Source organism: Ixodes scapularis, unplaced genomic scaffold, assembly GCF_016920785.2.
Source record: "Ixodes scapularis isolate PalLabHiFi unplaced genomic scaffold, ASM1692078v2 PGA_scaffold16__2_contigs__length_2301149, whole genome shotgun sequence".
Taxonomy (NCBI): domain Eukaryota; kingdom Metazoa; phylum Arthropoda; class Arachnida; order Ixodida; family Ixodidae; genus Ixodes; species Ixodes scapularis.
In genome coordinates this window covers 711,708-731,955 of record NW_024609842.1, presented here as the reverse complement: position 1 = coordinate 731,955, position 20,248 = coordinate 711,708, and positions in this window count along the sequence as shown.

Sequence of the window (20,248 nt, the reverse complement as noted above, 5' to 3'; positions counted from 1 at the left end):
GAACTATCAGGAAGCGAAGCCTAATTTGGGCACTCGTTTGGCGACTTGGGCGCAAAGATGCCAGATGTCGACCGAACTACAAGGTGGTAAGCCTAACTCTGGCACATCTGTGGCAATTTTGGCCCGCATGTGCCAGACGACAGCGAACTATCAAAACGTGAATCCTAACTTTGGCATTAGTTTGGCGATTTTGGCCCAAAAATGCCAAACATCTGCCGAGCTACCGGGCACTAAGCCTAAATCTGGCATTTGTTACGCGATTTAGGCCCAAAGATGCCAGATGACAGCCGAACTACCAGGCAGTGAAGCCTAAGTTTGGCACTTGTTTGGCGAATCAGGGTCAAAATACCCAGACTGTTGCCAAGGGAGGACAGGTTTGCCTCTACTTTGGCTTCTTCGGGCTTTTCAATGCCCTAAACTCGCAGACGCAAGCCAAGTTTGGCCCAGAACTGGGTGCTGCCTGGGCAGGTGGGGAGTGGGCTTTTCTCAAAAAGTGAATTGAAAACAATTTCTTCAAACCAATACCAATACTACCGATAGAAAAGATGGTAAAATGGCAGAATGGTTTTAACGTGATACTGCAACGAAATTGTAGTGCAAATTTTATTTTCTGAATGTCAACCACGTTCTGGTCATACCGTGGAGACAATTGTTTGCTCAAAAAGACACGAAAACATTTAAAACTAATGTCTTAGAATATCTCCCGTTATGCATCCCGTTTGTGACGTCTGGTTCTCCTTCAGCCAAGGCTACATGGGGACTGGCCTGGTTGTGAACTTATACGTTTGTGACGTCAGGTTCTCCTTCAGTCAAGGCTATATGACGGCTGTCGTGGGTTTGAGCTCCGCAACGTGATCGCATGCATGCACTGCAAGCTGGCCGTTCGAGTTATCCCTCCCCGCTCTCCGCAGGAGCTTAATAGGCACGGGAGAAAAAAAATTCGATTCAGCCAAGTTAGACAGAGCTCGGGCGCACACAGCCTGCCACCATGTTTCTGTGTAGCGGTGTTGCTTTTATGTGGTGTGATGTGACAGTATTTGATTTATTTAAATAATGTTTCGGCGTCTTTCTGAGCGAAAAAAAAATGGTGTCTCCGTGGTGTGGGCAGAACATGGTTCACATTTAGACAATAAAATTAGTGCTAAAATTTTGTTACTGTAACCCTTCAAAAAAAAAAGAAAGAACAAAGTACAACCTTATTTTCAACACTTCACACCAAACATGTTTATAACTGTCTACCCTTTTGTGCTAGTTTCATTTTCTATTGTTTCATAGTCTCAGTAACTTTAAGAGTGAGTGACAGTCCTGCAAAAAGGTCATCAAGCATGTAAAAAGCTTCAAAGCCGGAAAAAATGACAGCTAATTGCAAGCTTTTGAAATGTCAGACCAAACAAAATGATCCATGTCAAAAACTGTAGGATACCTGTAATGCTGCATGTAAGCTTAAGAAATTAAAATTAATATACATTTCTAGCATTCTGCTCCTACAAACTATAATTATCTTCACTCTCGCACAACCACTAGGCGGAAGAAGCAAAAGGCCTTCCATTATCATAATCGTGTGCACTGCAAACATCCAAGAGTTATCAACTTTTTGAGAAACGACTATTCGCGACTCCAGGAAAACTGCCGCCACCAAGCGGGTAAACCGGGAACCAGCTGGACCAGGACGTTTCGCGCCTCTCTGCATCTCTGGGGGCCTTCGCGATCGCGGACATGTGTTGTCGGCGCGGTGGCGAACAATATAATTTGACGAATTTCCGAAAATTTCGTAAGTTTGCCTGAGTGTTCATTAGTGTGGTAAAGACTCAGTAGATTGTTTCCTTCCATCACGTGCTTGAAAGCCCGTTTACTCCACAATGCACGGTCGCGTGCTTTCGATTTCTTGGATGGTGAGGAATCACGGAAAATGTTTTGATTTCTTGTCTGTCTCGAATCACATTCAAAATGACGAGTACTTGGTAACTGATAAGCTTGTAGAACAGTGGACTAAGGACGATAGACGAGGTTTTTCAATGGAGGGAACACCAATGTTGCAGTCAAGTGGATGGGAAAGTTCGATAGCCGCTTTTTATGAGTTTGGTTATGTTCGATTAGCTTCAAGATTGAGCCACCCACGCCGGTTTGTGCGTTGGCTATTCATCTTGGCTGCTTTTCGCCGAAAAAGCCACCAGACCACACAGAAAGGGTTGGGCTGATTTCGCAATTGCTTGATCCCAGAAAACCTGCTCGCTGCATTTGATTAATGAGAGCAATTATCTGCTTTCAAAAGGTGGGGGACGCGTCCCGCAAAATTAGAATTTGTCACGGCATTATGATCTATCGCGCCTCCAATAGTTATATTATAGCCCCATCGAAGCCAGCAGCAATATTCGTCTACATTGCTCAGGTTGTCTAGCTACAAAATAATCAGTTTCTTCGGTCAGGATTTGAAGTCAAGTTCAATGCAGAGAGGTTCTGCGTAAATCGCCGGTGAAGACTCTCTCCCGTTTGTCTGCATTCCGTCTCCGTTCTACAGCCTAGAACCATTTGGCTGAGTTTATGTAGTATCTCTCAGTCTGCCATATACCTTCATACAACACTTCCCCCTAATAGCTAGTCAACTAAGTTAATATTTCAACCCGAAAAATATACTAATATCGCTTTAGTGGGACCATAGCACGTAATATAATACATAACCCGCTCGTCAAAATGACTTCTTGATTGCTACTAAAACCTGAATTGAAATACGGGTATCAGCTGCTTAGTGGGGCGCTAGCGTGTTAATATGCTCCTTGTCTCAATAAGCGCTTGCTTAATTTTCGTAATTTTCCTGCAGCCTGTGTTGTTGACCAAGCAGACGACTGGAGCTGTTTCTTAAACGCGGATTCGCACAAAAGCTCGATTTCGCAGACAGATAAGTCGCGTGGTCGAGGCATGCGAGTTAGCTGAGAATTACTCTCGGTGGAACAATTCTGTAGTCATCGCCGCTTTCTTTAGCTGATAATAACTGATTAGAGTCTATTACCGCCTCCCCGGAGCCCATAGTTTTACTCCGTCGTTTGATCAAGTTGTTCTGGGGTGCCGCGGGGGTAGTTTGCCGTTTCGGTCAAAATGAGCATCATACATGCCTCCGGTCGTTTTTAGCGCTGCGTGGTGCCCGTAAAAATTTCAAGTCTACCAGTCATACTGCTCTGGCTAATTTTGTCATCTACACTGCGTAACAATGTCGTCATAATCTAGCAGATTACACTCCTACTGCCTTAACAACTAAATGACTAATAGGTTTTTGTGGGCAGTTTGCGAGTAGGTGCGTGCTACTGTCATGGTGCCACTGTGCGTGCTTGCTGATTCACTTCACATGCGAGTACTGTACATTGGTAGTTTCCAAGCGCTTGTATAACCTTTTTTAATATTTTATAGAACGCTGTTTGCGTTAAGAATTCATGACCACCAAACGAAATTATGCATATATTTGTTTTGCTGTCCTTGTTTCGCAGCACGTCTTCTGATGAACTATTTTTTTTTTTCATCAGATGACCTTGTGTTGACTGGCCGAGAGCTGTGGACTTGATTTTTTTAAGAGCCGGTTTGCTCTGTTTCGCGCTCTTTGGAACGGTAACCGAACCGTTATTTCGGAAGCATCACAAATTGAGATCCAAGCCGGAACAATTGCAAAGCTACTGAACCCGAACTCGAACCGAACCGTTATGATGACGGTTCGACTGTCTAGTTTTAACCAGCGTATCGTCTAGTTTGCTTGAAACACAAATAAAGAATTCGGCTGAACAATTTAAGAAATCGCAAAAATCGTACAGGACACGTAAAAGTTTACGTTGTAAGGCAGGACACAAAATATGGAGCTTTAGTGCTTTCTGCTCGCGCCGTATAGCGATTCCACTTTGTCAGCGATTTTCCCTTCATGCCGGAATGCACACAGATTTGGGTCTGCTATACGCGTCGTCGCTTCTAGCAGCGCACAAGCGATACTGTTGTGCAAGTGTTCAAAGCAGAGAGCAAGATAACATTTTCGACAGGCACAAACTAGACAGTTTTAAGGCCTTATCGCACAAACAACAAGCTAATCATGTGTCTGAGCGGGACATACCGTCCGTTTGCGAAGAACATGGATGGTTTTCATTATTAGCGTTTGTTGCGATTCGCGAGCCTTTTGCGCTTGATCGCGCAATCGATGTCTGCAGTGGCACTCCACTTAAAAAAAAAAATGGAGTATATTTTTACACCCCTTGCCACAGATGACAAACCCTAACCCGAAACTTTAGTTCGGCGAATGGTTGACTGACGCTGAACTGACGGTACCAACTTTCACGAGCGGCTTGACAGGCGAGTTGTACAACCCATTAATATATGAAATGTACGTATGACCGACTAAAAAAAATTAATCGGGGATTTCTTGGCCCTACTGCAATACGTCAGTAATGTTTTCTTTTCTTCTTTAGCCTTTGATACGTAATTTAGCTGTTTAATATGATATATTGCACGTCTCCGCGTTTGATACCTCGAACAGTTTTATGTTGCTTTTTTCAGTAACACAATGTGGCCGGCAATGGCCATATATTCGTGTTTAGAAATTAGAGGTATGGAATGGGGGAGTTCGGTCAATTCAGGAGTGAGAATGGGCCCAGTGTCTCCATTCCGAGGAGTTGAAAGGAGTGGAAAGCAGAAAATTCTCATTCGCAGGAATGGAATTGTAATGAAATGGTTGTGCCCATTTTGTAATAGTGGTGCACATTGATCCCAATTTATATTTCCATGTGCACGGCATTTTTTCAGCTGCGCTTTTTGCTCTGAAAGAACACTTGACTGACTCTTTGATGATTTATGCCAGAGAATAGATTATTTTTATGATGATTACGTTCCTTAATCTAGAGAACTGACTACTTATTGAAGGCGCCTGGACTAACGTTTCCTCGTAAAAGAAGAAAAATCGACATAAGAATTAACTGATACTAAAGTCAGCGATATCACGAATTTTGAAAAAAAAAATATATTTAGTTCAATTTTTGTGGCGTAACATCAGAGAGTTGTGCACTGTGTGTGGAACATAAGCGATTATCATACGAAGTACTAGCGAAATATAATTGATAATAAGGCAATGCTCACGCAGACTCGTTTTAAATTAATTTTTTTTTCATGTGACATGATTCTCATCGCAAAGTAGATATGTCATGTAGAATGGTAAATACTCAGACAAAATGGAACACTAGGTGGGACATTGATCATGGTGGATTTTCCGGAAAAATACTGTGTTTCATAGTTGAGGCCTCCCAGAAGCGGTCGCATATCAGTGGGTTGCCCCATTGAACTGATTTGTGCGGGTGAAAAACTCGAGCCCAGTTCGTGGGTTCGAGTGCAGAATAGTTCGCTCTAAGCAATTTTAACAAAACGGAGCGTGTTGTTGGTACCAAAATACCGAGACAGCCCACTTTACTTAAAAAGGTATTTTTTGTATGCTTACACAATGCCATTCTTAATAAGACGATATTATGCACTTTTTGCACTTAGCAAGACGATATATGCACTTTTTCCTCGCGTACAAGGAATATCTTAATATTAACGGAAATACATTTATATTATTAGCAAACGTTTAGCTTAGGAAAGCAGTTTGTGATACTTGCTGTCAGAAAATGTGACTGTGCCGCAATTCTAAAACAATGGTAATCAGATGTTGACGCTACCATACTCCAATTTTAGATCGATTAACTTAATTTTAATCACCCCGAATAAAACCAGAAAAATGTATGTTCAATATTTCTTTAGCTTTTCATGACTCTTGTGAATAACGAAGATAAAAATGAACCAATTGCTTTGTTTTTTTTTTCTCTGACAAAAAAACCTATTACCTATACTTTATATGTTTGTGCTTCGTGTTATAAATACCAATATTTCGCATGTTTTTTTTTTTCTTTTTTTCGTAGCTGTGGAAGAAGTTTGTTAAGTAACATCATATTACATTTTTTCGCCTACATGCTCTACTAGGAAATAAATAATGTTTGAATTTTAATTTTAATTTAACCTGTAAATGGAATATTTTTTCGTAAATTTATTCTACTAAATATCTCTTGTGACGAGGTCGTCTTACTATACAGTATTGTCCAGCGTTGGTAGGGATACACAAATCTGACAGGTGTTTTGGCTCCTCAATAATAACACAAAAGACGCATAGAAGCAATGAGAAAAGCGATTAGAAAAAACTAGTAGAGTTATTAGTGCTGACATGAAAACTATGCAACTCCTGGAATCCAAAAGAATTAGATTCGAAAATGAAACATAAAATATTTGTGTCTTGTGGAGTGTTAATAGGGTAGCCGATTTTCAGACTCGACAGCTTCTTTGCCTCTGGCAAATCCGAGAAACCCTGCACTAGGACTAGTCGTCCAGTAACGTGATCAGTCAGTCTGTTATATGTTTCCAATGAAAAATATCATGAAAAGAAGTTTCTATGTAAGCAAACTAAAAAAAGTGTGAGTTTTCTATGGTAGAAGGCAGGGTTACTGAGGGGTGTTTGGACGGGTTTCATCAGACATTAAAAGAACACGCGAACAGTTTCTTATCTGTGGAATCCCTGTCCTGGCGGCTGGAGAATATCCGCTTTATGACGTAGCGGTCAATTGAAGATCCCGAGATCGAAACTGCGGCAGGATTTAGACAACGCGCAAATTTCACCTGCTGCAAATATATTGGCATACCCTTCGCGATACATTGCACTGCCGTGTTTAACGTTCCAGCCGCGGATTCGACCTTCAGCCGACCGCCTCTCCTGCCTGTGCTTTTCCCTTGAGCGTTACGTCATATAGTAATTATTTGGCTGCCGCCAGGATAACGCTCTGACGGGATAAGACACGGTTCACGTGTTTCTCTTAAGATTGGTGAGCAGGTACTTACTAGTGTGATGAGTTTGATTTATTGCTCGTGAATCTTTCTTTCTTCGTCACTATTTGTCCCCTCGCTACTGACCACACTAAGTATCTGGTAAACCCAGAATATCGAATGATAGATTGCGAGTTGAATGAGATTGTTTTATTATTTCGAAGTTAGTAATTATCAAATATTTCTTACAGGCGAACGCGCAGCCTTCTGCGGAGGAGTTATTATGTTGAGAGGAAGAACTCCTGATGAAAAAGAATCCGAAGTGCGAAATATTATCAGTACGTCTTCGGATTTTTACTTCGTCTATGACCTACTCGGGGTGTACCATCTTTAATCAAAGATATCACTCCACCAAAGAAATCATGTCTTGAGCGAGCAAGATAGAACTGTCTATTCCGTGTCGTAATTTGGAAACTTTTACCGTTCCGCTCACATTACTTCAGGTTTAAAAAATGCCTGATAGTAGCAAGGCAGCAGCTATAATTAAGCTCTTTAACTAGCTATCCTTGTGCGCAGAAAACCTGTCGCATTAAATCATACAGGCGAAGTAGACTCGCCTTTTGGAGCAAAACAACTTGAATACAAACAATTATTGTTGCTCTAGAATCATTCTCCGCGTTTTCAGATAGGCTTGAGGCAAAAACAACAGTAGAATCTGGCAAATAATGAGATAATAGGTTTGTTTTTCAGTATCGTATAATGATCGTGTAAGCTATGGGCGATGTAGAGGGTGTTTCCGGAAACGAGGGCAAATGGCTCCTGCGAAGGCTACACAACACACAGACGCACGTAAGTGTTTGTTTTGAAACTGGCACCGACGTCAAAAAGGAAAACCTGATGTAACAGTCCGGATGCTTTATTACCTTCACACTAAACACAAATATACCCAGATGGGAGTAAATCGCTTGTCCTCTTTTGCCTTCCCATATGGGAGTTTTTTATACTTTGCCGGATGGAAGTTCAAAGTTTACTACCATGCAAGCCAGAATTTTTTTTTTGTTTTTTTTTTTTGGGGGGGGGGGGGTGAGTGCAAGGGAGTATGTACAGAATTCCTATCAGCACGGGAGCCTATTCATGGATCAATGGGAGTATTTATTTACTTCCATCAGAGTGTTCCCAGGTTGATCCATGGGAGTATTGTTTCACATCCTTATGGGAGATTTTAGGTGGACTCACGGGAATATTTCTTTACATTCACCTGGGAGTTCTCACGTGGACTAACAGTAATATTCTTTCACATCCTCCTGGAACTATGTGTACCTGGGCGAGTATTTCTTCGAATCCAACTAGGAGTTTCTTGCTACCTTTAAGGGGTTTCTTCAAAGCCAGGAAGTGTGAAAGCAAAGACGTAAGCAGGTAGGATCATGCACGAACTAAATTTATTGCACACATTATGGACATTTTTTGCACACGTCGTGTGGCAAGAGCTCAACTTGCCTTGGGCGCAAACTGGCTTATACCCCGTCCGGCGGTCATTGAAATGGCCCTTCAGAGCAAACTCATTAAAAATGTCTGCGAACATCCGAACACCGAAGGGCACAGGCAGAACCGAAATCGTGAACTGGTTCGCCGATTATTTGAAGGAATTCATTCCGAAGTCCATTTAAATGCCCGAGTGACAGGGGTATTTATTACAGTGTAGGGTACGCTAGACTAACTATGGTACACAAGCCACGATCGCTCTGTAGAAATTTATCAATTGCAGTGCCTTCGCCCGCGGCTTCATGCAGCAGTCGCCAAAACCATGCTCAATGAAAGTCAGCATCTTATTGCCTTCTTTGCATACTGCATGTGCAAAACCCAGTAGGCGGCAATCAGGTACGCCACACACTGATGTAGCCATACCATAAGTTCAAAGTTCTTCCTTAATCAATCCTAAAATATTAAAATAAATTATCTCAAACTTTACAGAATTTAATAAGATATAATATGGGAGTCACAGATTTTTAACCTCAGCTTATTTAACTAAAACACCCTGACAGCTCCTTCTTAGACGTCGCAGCTTGCTCGTTATCTGTGGTAGCGGCAGATGCAATTACTCTTCCTGCAATCAGTCCGCTGTTGGCTATTCTCTTCCCTGCATAGTGCTGGAAGGGACCTGTAACCAAAAATACACAAGCGTTTAAGTTAAAATGTACTGACCATCAACAGAACAGATGGTTCCGAAGTCATCATATGAACCTTGGAGACCACCCAAGTGGCACGCCAGAGGAATGCCCAACTTGGGCAAAGGTCTGGCAAACATAAGGGCCCAACTTTGGCGCAGTTTGGTTTTTGCACCATAGCACTCATCAGTGCCAAAGTACGGTGCCGAACTATAGCCTTAGTTGGGCGATCCTAGGGCATGCCAAAGTTTGGCTCTTCTCTGGTAGGCCACAGGAGTGCCAAAGTTGGTGCCATACTTGAGCCATAACTGCCATAATAAATCCTAATCTAGGAATTCGGGGCAAGCCAAGGCTTGGCGCTTCTCTGGTTCGCCAGAAGAGCGTCAAAGTTGGTGCCATAGTTGAGCCATAACTGCCATAGTAAATCCTAATATGGGAATTCGGATCATGCCAAGGTTTGGCGTTTCTCTGGTCCGCCAGAGCAGCGCCAAAGTTGGTGCCATACTTCAGCCATAGGTGCCAGAGCAACGCCTAATTTCGGTATTTGGGAAGTGACAAAGTTTGGCTTTTCTCTGGTCCGTAAAAGGAGTGCCGAAGTGGTGCCATACTAGAGCCAGAACTGCCAAAGCAACGCCTAATTTGGGTATTTTGAACATGCCAAAATTTGTCTTTTCTTTGGTTCGCCACAGGAGTGCCAAAGTAGTGCCATACTTGAGCCATAATTGCCAGAGCAACGCCCTATTCGGGTATTTCGAACATGCCAAAGTTTGGCGTTGATCTGGTCCGCCAGAGGAGCGCCAAAGTTGGTGCCATAATTCAGCCATAACTGCCAGATCAACGCCTAATTTGGGAATTTCAGACACGCCAAAGTTTGGCGTTCCTCTGGTACGCCACAGGAGTGCCGAACTGTGCCATACTTGAGCCATAACTATCAAAGCATCGCCTAGTTTCGGTATTTCGGCCACGCCGAGTTTGGCTTTTCTCTGGTCCGCCACAGTTGCGCCAAAGTAAGTGCCAGACTTGAGCCATAACTGCCAAAGCAACGCCTAATTTGGGTTCTTAGGACATGCCAAGTTTGGCCTTTCTCTGGTGCGCCACAGTTCTGTCAAAGCAAATGCCAGACTGGAGCCATAACTGCTGCAGTAAATATTAATTTGGCGATTCGGGGCACGCTGAAGTTTGGCTCTTCTCTGGCTACCCACTGAAGCGCCGAATAAGTGCCAAAGGTAGCAAAGAAAGCCGAGATGCCTGCCCAAGTTTCGAGTATCTCTGGTGCATCACAGAAGTGCTCTTTCACGCGTCCCAGAAGAGAGTTAAATTAAATAAGCGTTAGAAATACGATGGTAAGATGTCAACACCTCCGTTCCCAAGCAGCACGGGAATACTTCGCAGTATCGTGCCAGTGCCGGCCGAAAGTCGGTTCCAATATCGCTCAAATGTCCAGTTTTGCACCACCGTTTGATATCCGGAACCCTATTGGAAAAACGTACAAGAAACAAACCTGCCGCTTTTACAATTCTGGTATGACACCATCATAATTTATTGGTATTATGTGTGCAGCTAGTTTGGTTTGGCGTTCTGCATAACTGGAGATACCGGCACCGCTATGGCTCCGGGTCTGTCTATACTGGCAGCCAGTTTGCTTGCCGATATGATTCCGTGTGGCTGGTATGATTTTGCGTCCGATGACGTAGGCGACCGCCTTCTTTCCAACAAAACGCTTACACCACAGGACCACCGTTATAACTAAATCATACATGCAGAAAGACGACCGCCATCTTCCAACAAAAACGTCCATCGTTCACCACCGGTATCGTACATACACCATGTATGTCGAAAAAGAACATAAGCCGCGTTTACATGAATGCGACTGAGTCGCATTGAATCCAGTTGCCGCATTCAATATATGGTCATGTAAACGGCATAATGCGCAAAGCGCATCGCATTTTGGAACGGGAAGGATAATCGCAAGGCGCTCGCTGCGGGAGCGAGTAAACAGCTGAGAACATGGCGGCGGCCAACCTCGTCGGCGGCGCGGAGAGCGGTCCCGCAATTTTTTTTCCCGAGAACAAACGCAAGCTTTTGTTGCGATCATAAGTAAGCGGAATATAGCGGAGCTGCTCGGTGAGGGCGGCCCCGTCCAAACCTTTGCGAAGTACGACTTGCGCTTCCGAAGGGGTCACAATGACTTCAGTGCAAGCACGAATGACACCGAGAGCTCCGAGCAGTGTAGAGCACTGCATGGTAGCGCAGAACGAGCAGCTCCTACTTCGGTGCCGTTCCTGGCTGCGCAAGAGCCCCTCGGACTCGGGGTCCGGTTGGTCCGGTTGGTCCGGTCGCGATCGGCGAGGTCTGGCGCGGCGAAACGCGGAGGCTTCCTCAAAGCGTGCGCACACACGTCGCCTCTCGTTCAGAGTGAACCGGCGGCCAGGCCTGGAGTCCTAAACGCCTTGGTTTTGATGCTTCTTCCGTCTCGCAACTTCTCCCACAGCACCGAAGACAGCGGACACGATCTTTACTTTCACTGAATGCGTCGAAAGGACTCCACGTGCGATGCACCGGAAAACGTGGTGCGGCTGGTGCCGGAACGGAACTGCGGAACTTCGAGCTTTGAGTTAACGTGCACGGCAAGAAACCGATCGTAACACCAAGCCGCGGATACCGCATCGCCGGTCGACAGCGGCAAACGGCCTGTTGCTCGTACTCGGCAAACTCGGCGTCTTTTCGTGGCCCCTCGCGTCCTCGCAACCAGCCACAAACTCACCAGCCCGCAACCGTTGCGACCGTAGCCGGCGTTGGAGAAAACCGAAACCGAAACTTAAGGCTTCCGCCCAGTGGCTTCGGTGCTTCCGCTGCCGCGGCTTTTCTAACTTCGCGGCTTCCACTTCCGGTCGTCGCGGAGATGGCGAACAATGGCGAAGATAGCGCGATGTGGTTCGTTGGCTCGTTTACGGTTACGGGACAGATGTTTTGCGGTCCGTTTCTACTGCGTCTCTGGTTCTAAACTCGACGGCGCCTCTCATAGTTCAACCAGGTGTGGTCGGCCTGGGTCAGCGCGGTCGGCTCGCCTCGTCCGATCTCCGGACCGCCGGCGACTTCCGAGCTCTTTAGGCCTGGGATCCGAAGGCGTCTGTCTCCGTGAAACGGTAAGCGAATCTCGTCCCGTTTTCGTTCTACTTTTAAATTACGTTTGGTGCGCTACAGTGTAAGCATGCGTGCCAAGTGTTCGTGACAATTTTGAACTAGAATAATTGTGCTTCATTGCGGTTTGTCATTTACCGCAAATGTAAATCGAGCAATGAACGAGGAGTAAATCGAGCAATGGACGAGGAGCCATGCTTGAAAACGATGTATGTACGATGTTAACTTCTACCTGTACGGCTTTAAAGAAAGTCAAGACTGGTTACGGTTGGATGCGAGGCTGGTCCCAATGCAATGTTAAGCACTTAGAGCGCCTTTCTGAACGGCATGTAAGCAATGTAGCGATCAACGAGACGAGCGACGGCGAGAAGCTACGAGTGCCGGCGCCGAGCGACGAAGATTTCTCACTCCGGCTGCTTGCGCCGCTCGGTCCTTGGGCTTCTAGAAAACGTCGCTCATCGCCTTGGTCGCTCGCACCAATCGCTTTCATAATGTGTGTATCGTCGCGCGGCCGTGTTTATTCGAATATAAGTCGACCTTTTTTTTTTCTTTTTTTTTTTTCGGAAATTGTGACTAAAGAATTTCGACACCTGCATTCGCGACCAAATTTTGCAACCCTACCGGAAGCATGAAGCTATCGAGTCACCGAGCCGGCGTTGCCGTAGAGCCGCGCCGCTTCTTGTTTCAAAAAGCTTTTGGTAACCGAAATGGCTCGCCGCCCGCGGTGGCCCGTGCCGCTCCTCGGGCGTCGGATTTCGACATCACGCCTCTAGCGTTCCCCTTGCTGGGCAACGGGGAAGGAGAGGAACGCGATGCGCCACGCACTTTACCCTCCATCCTTGCAAACGCGCACAAAAAAAAAAGAAGAAAAAAAAGAAAAAGTTACTTTTGTTAGTTGCTTGAGGCGGCTCGGCTCGCGTGTTGCTCATGGCGACACGGCGGCTTTGCTTGCGTCTTTGTAGTTTGTCTTCCGTCGCTTCGCACCTTCTTTCGTTTCCTGTCGTCATTTTACAACGGTGTCAGTGAAGTATTGCTGCGAATATGCGAGGATGTCTACCCAGCTGAAGAAGCTTCGGACGACGATGACATGTCCAGAAGTTCTGACGGTGATGAAGTTTTTAGCATCGCCCCGTGATTTAGCTGAGAGTGATGTAAATAAAGGTTTGTTTCTTTCTTTTGCCCAAAATTTCCCCTGTTCTTAAAAATAAAAAAAAAGTCGACCTATATTTGAATTTTTTTTTTTTCTATGGACCCAGTAAATAGGGTTCGACCTATTTTCGAGTAAATACGGTAACTTTAATTTTTATTTTGGTTTACGTCGGACGCAACTCGAATGCTTGACAGTTACGTTGGGCGTAACTTTTAATTTTTATTTCGGGTTCCGTCGGACGTAACGTTAGACACTCCTTTACACTTAAGGAAAATAGGGGCTGCTGGTTCATCATATAAACCAACCATTTGTGTTTAATTAAAATGCATCACTGACCTCAAAAAAAAAAAGATACTGCTATCCTAGAGTTTATGCTATAGGAATGTAGCGCTTCAGATAAATTTGTTAATTTTTACTTTTAGTCCCTGCCCCCTCCAGATACCACATCTGGCCTAAAGCAGTGTTCCGGATCTCCTTCCAAGACCTCGGGCGGGTCGTCATTCAATCCATGAGTCGGCGGCGTCTCATGGGCGTGTTGCTGTTGCTTACTGGATGGTGCTACCGAGGGAAAAGTGGTCATGCTTGGGAAAGGCAAGTATGGCCGCCGTAAGTATACATATTGTCTTTACCTTTGCTCGAATCCACTTTTAAGAAATGCACAGTTCGCATGTGTGCATCTCTCAATGTTTCCAGTCGGCTGTGTTTTTTTTTTTTTTTTTTTGAGTGCTCCAACTCTGCTAGCGCTAGTTTCTCTAGATCATGCAAATGGGATGCAACACTAAACCACATATGCTCTCGCAACAAACAGTGCTGTGCAGAAGCACAGTGGAATTTACTCTAGCTTTATAATGCAGCACAAAATAGTTGACTCCAAGTATAGCTACTTTTGTGACTCCGTTTAACCAAAAGCTCTGCCGAAACAAACTTGCCGCCTTATAGGTAGTGCAAAAGAACCTCGCGTGCCTAACCTGGAGAAGGGCATTTTTTCTATAGGTCAATTTTTTCTTAAACCAATACCTTCAGCCTCCTTGAAATTTAACATCATGTGACACACGGAAGAACAGTAAACTCTTTAATGTTGGCGAACCTTGAATTTTCGCGGCCTTTAATTTTGCAGAATTCAGTGGCTGCGATTATGTGCTCTGTGACCGATTCGAGAAGAAATAGGGGCCGCGAAGATAAGGGGGTTTTACTGTACATCGGAGGAAAGAGGAAGTCACTTTTGTTTGTATGCAAGAGTAAAACCAACAACAACAATCATGGTGTCGACACTTTGTGAGCCTATCTGTGTCTATTGAATGATATCAATTTTGTTTTAGTTCGTTAAACATTGTTGCCTGTACACTGTGGGATGTCGTCTTCAACACGAGCAGTCGTTTTCCCTGAAGCAGGCAGCATGGACGCGTGCCGCAGCGCAACATAGTTCATTTGCAGGTGGTACCGCAGGTTGAAGGATGGTTGGCACAATATGGGGGAATCACAATTCAATGTTCTACCTCGGGCGTAGACAAGATTTGCTCATTCTAAATCATTTTGTCTAAAAATCGGGGATTTGCGATGAATGTACCCGCATGGTTGGAAGGGCCAGACAAGCCTTGTGAGCGCTTCGTTTTCTAGCGTCTCAGTCCTGAACCCACTCACGCACCACATGTGTAGATGTTCCAATACATGGGACCACTTATTTGGAAAATGGTGAATGGCAACTGTTATCTTTATCAGACTTCTGTATTATGGTCAAAGTTGGACTGCATATTTGCAATACTTTTTCTCACTTAAAAATATGTCATACTAAAATATGTAGAATAGCCGATGACAAAAAGAGAATGGCTGGGCGTTCTCCAGCACGTGCTTGTGCTTTTCACCCCACTTTGGACAGATGTGCTCGCTCCAGGCTCATGAGGCGCTGAAACGTCATCGAAGGTAGCAGACGGGCTGGTAGTGGAACAACGGAGACTTCTCCCTGCCTTCCTCATGCTGTCAGTGAGCCTGTACCTCTATACTCTAACTTAGGTTAACCTGCACAGAGCTGAGGAGAATAGGCTTGGCGAGTGCCCTTACTGCATATGCATTTGTACAGCTGAGGCACTTTCTGAATCAAGAACATTGTGTATCTTACCTTCAAAAACACATCATTTTGGGGGTGCAAAAGGAATTGTAAGGCATATCTTTGTTTGTATTATCCTATTACGCATCGCAGGCACGTAGCCAGGGGGAGGCTTATGAGGCCCGGCCCCCCCCCCCCCGATATCTTCCATTTTGCATGGGTCCTCCTCTCCCCCCTCCCCCTCATGCAGCATTTTGTTATGAGTGGGCCCCCCCTGAAACAAAATCCTGGCTACGTGCCTGACGCATCGACTCCAACTTAATGCGGAGTCGACCCACCTTGTTGATAAATTTAATGCCTGCCAGGTAATTTGTTTTGCATTCAGTTAATATATCAGTATTCAGTTAGGTATCCCAAGTCATTAGTCGTTGAGATGCAGTCTCTCTGTAAGTCAGTCATGTTTAACATTCATAAAACTGCTTGTCAAATAATGGCACTGTCGAGGACATGTACTCGGCTCGAGCAATCGCTGTCCACAAGCTGGTTGTGTGGATACGGGCAGCAAACATCCCGGTTGAAACCTCCTTCCTCGCAATGTAGCTCAAGACTAGGTCAGGGCCCCACTCACAAACGTCTATACTTTGCATCTCTTTAAGCTGGACCACTTTTGACACTACAAGCCATTGCAGCAAAAACAGTGTGACACATGATTATAAGCTCGACGTACCATGGCGTCCAACTTGAAATTCACATGGCTTGCAGCTTCTGCCGTGGTTAACTTTAAACTGAGATAGTTTGGAATAATGCTCTCGGTTTTTAGTGTTGCCCGGCACGGTTAACAATTTGGTGATATAGTGCTGCATTGAAAAATCTGCATTCGTGACTGTATCACCTTATGAATGCATACTAGCTATTAAACTCTCCATTCTGCAGAGAAATGAAATGCACTTTGCTTCCAATTGCAGCTACTTCTGGAACTTCATGGTATGAAGCACCTTATGGCTGCAAGCTCTGACCGATCTTGTTCTCTGGTCTGCTCAGGCCCATTGCAGGGAGTCACTCCGAGAGCCTCACCAGAGGTTCCTGCCCGTGGTCGTTCTAAATTTTTTTTCTTGTAGGTATGCATCCTTTCTGTCTTTCCCTAACGTACTCGGGCGTTTTCTTTTCATTGTCGCAGATTTGCCTCAAAATTGGTTCAGCAGAGAAATGGATGCTGTACAACTGTATCCCGCATATTTTGTTCAAGATAACTTTTCTTTACGAAAGTCAGATTTTTTTTATAAAGGTTAGTCTTTTTTGTTTTTATTTACAAATTTATTTGAGTTTCCATGGGCAACACTAAGACGTTATGCCAAGGGCAAGGAGAAGTTCACTGCTCTAACTTGTTCTCAACTGATTGCAAGAAATTTTGTTAATGTCGTGAACCCTCTTTCCAGCACTTGCTTTGCAGCATGGAAACAAATTATACATGGGACATACTCTTTTTTAGACTGCTTGCTCATTCTGCAGGTCTGCCTTCTATAGACGTCGTGCTACTGGAGAGCAGGCGAATTCGATTGTTGGTTTTGCCATTGCTTTTTTTTAGCCGTTGTCTTAATAGTTCTTGTAAATTTAAAAATTTTCCTAAAAAGCAAGTCGGCAAGAATATCTAGTTTGACTAGTTAGCTGAAAATGATCTGGTACCCTTTAGTCAGTAAAATAGATAGTGTATGCCGCTGTTAGTGTCAAGTAGAGATGCACGCTTTTTAGGCATTTTGCGCAGAGTGGTACCCATTTTTATTGGTTAGCCTCTTGGTGCGCCAACTAAACTCTTTCTATCCAGACACCTGCCCTTTGCTTTTATTTGGCAGGCTCTGGCAATAAAATAATATAGTGTTATTCCTCAGTGGCTTAAAAACCTAAAGAAAGAAGTTTCTCTATGTTTAAACGCAAAGTTTTATAAAGGCAAAAATGAATTAAGCCAGTAGCAGACGACACATAGCCTCAACAGTGCTCCGCGCCAACAGCGTTGCGTCAAAATAGCGGTCGTCTCCTTTTCGTTGCCTTCTCTCTCCCTCCTTCGGCGCTCTCCTCCCTTTCCTCCTTTCCGCCACCTTTGTCACCACACCCACTGGCTAAACTCTCCCACTATACTGCTCTGCATTGCAATAGTAGTTTTTTTTTATAGTCTTTAGAGTTAAATGTGAATATTTGACAGAAATCTCCCAGGTTGGGGTGAAAGAGGGTTAAATGAATGCATTTGATCATTCGCCTTGATTCAGTACCCATCATTTCAAGGCCTGTGTGGCCTTGTCCTGGGGTGTGTCTATGACTGTGGCTGTGAAGGAGCAGTTTTTTAATAGGTACAAGTACAAAGTATAAAAGCAAAAGGATCTATGTGCTGATCACGAAAGAATATGCTAGCCATTCTAATGTAGCTCTGCCAAGTACTTGATTGTGATTTGTTTTTATTTCCAGCTACTTGGTTGCCTCAAGATCTGGGGATCCTAGTGGCCACAAGCTTGGACTCAATCTTCTTCTGTGGTCCGGTCAGGACCATGGGGGAGGTAATCCCAGCAACAAGAGCATCACAGTATCTCCCTGCTTGTGACTTTCGATTAGCATCACGACAAGGGAGTCCTCATGCCACCAAGTGTTAGGTATGCTACTCGAAATAAGCATTCTTACCTATTCTTGAAGTGAAACAGCAAAAGCACTGCTAAGCCTAAATTCCAAAAAACATTCAAATCTCGGGTTGGATGGAGTTCCAATTACAAAAAGGCGTCTGCAGACATGATTCACATGTGAACTTAAAGCCCACGGATGTAGGTTCGACGGAGTCACAGAAATAACTTCCCGCAGATGGCTTCGCTAGTGCTATACCCAAACAAATTCTTAAAATAATCATTGTGTTACGTTGGTGTCATCAATCTTTGTACCTACCCCACCCAGCAGTCGGGAGATTTGAAATATAAAAAAATGGGAACTTGCACATTGTCAGCTCTGCAAAGATAATATATTGAACCGAGCATAGCACGTTCAACTTAAGAAAGCAATTCAGTGCAGGCCTAGTTTTAAGCTTCACATATTTGTTACTGCCCCTCATAATGCAGTAAAAACTGCTGAAATTGTGGCCCACTACAGGCTTTCTATTAGTGTTAAAAGGTGTTATGGCAGTTTAAACAGCTCGCTCCAAATATTTTCTTGAAATGCATAGGTTAATGGAAATTATTATGTGGATGTTTGCAGACAGTCATGGTGAAACCAATCTTTAGTGCCAAGTGTTCCACTTATTCAGAGTTGGTTGAGTCTGTAAATATTGTAGGTCGCAAATTAAATTTTTATGGTATGCAATGGGCACAATCATCTGTAATGACTAGCTCTACCTAGGGGAACTTTATACGTTTACTACGGCAAGATGGTTTCGCAAAACTAAGTATTTAGTTTATTCAACTCCTGCACTAACCTTCTCTCTAGAAACTTTTTATATTCTTTACGATGCTGAGTTAGGATTCTGGGAGTAGTTTTTCTAGAACTACGCTAGACATTTCCAGTTCATAATTTTTCTCGCCAAGCATTCGAGAGAGCCAAACCCTGTAACATACGGATGGAACTCGCAGAATGATGCGACTGGCAGTTTGAAACATTCGGCACTGTAACAGTAATAATGCCATGTCACTTGCCTATGTAATGCTCATTTTCGCAGATCAAACTGCTTTTTCCGTCTGCACTCATTTTCAGTGGACTCATTCAGCGAACTCGCACCCGAGACTGCAGCGCTGGGTTCTGCGAAGTAATTTGAATGAATATAGATGCAACAGGTTTCTTTGAGTGTGCGTCTAACACATATTCTTCACATTGAATCTGCTACTGTATTTATGACCGTGTCCTTAAATGTATCCACATTCCAGCTTATTTTTATTTTGACGTTTGAGTTTTCTTCAGTACTTTTCTCAACATCTGTGCTTGTTGAGCCGTACTCAAGACCATACATCTTGTCTTTCCCTATTACATTAATATATAAAACTGTTGATGCCGAGTGAGAATTCAAGGTACCGAATCTGTCATGCGAGTTAAATAAGAACCAATAGAAAGCTCTACAAAGTAAATTTTGTTAAAGGAGGCTGTATAAGCATTAAAATAGCACATGCTATGCTAAAAAAAAAAATACAAATTCTTGTTAGGTAGGCAAGGATGACACTGCTGTGCTGTTTCTGATGTGTCGCAAAAAAAATCAGTGCCATACAGTGTTCCTTATGGAAGTACAAACTGTCGAATTCAAAGCCCAGAAGTTTTATTCAAGAATGTTTCTCAATACAAATGTATTTAAAGATCTGAGCCACTGACTCATACATGACTATGTGGCGAACATTCATTTTCATGTGCATTATAGTTTACAAGGTCTAGTCTGCATTGATTTATTGCATTCATGCTGAAACTAGTGGGGGTTCTTTGGGTATGAATAAAGATATAAACATTTCTTGAAATCAAAACATTTGAGAACGGACAAAAGGAAGGATCTGAGAACCTGATCTTAGATTCTCTTTTCTTTTTCTTATCTCTAATTTTCACTTTATTTCACCTGATGGATTTAGTTTTTTTAGCGCAGCTCTTAGCACCCGTTTCCGCGCTTTGCGGCGTCGCTGTCGGCGTAACCGCCCAACTAAACTTGGCAGGAAATTGAATTAATGTTGCGGTCATGTGACGTTAATATTTCCGCTAAGTCTAGCTGAGAAACTGAGTTTTTTATGGATTACATGACACGGTCGAGCGACGTCATTTTCCCCGCTACTTTTAGCAGGAAAACTGCATTTGTGTTGAGGTCATGTGACATCAATTTCCGCGCTAAATTTAGTGGAAAACTTAACCCGCTAAATTTAGTGGGCAAATTTTCCCGCTAAAATCGGAAATTTCCCGCTAAATGGGAGGGAGCAGAAGAGTAGGAGGGTTAGGGGGTGG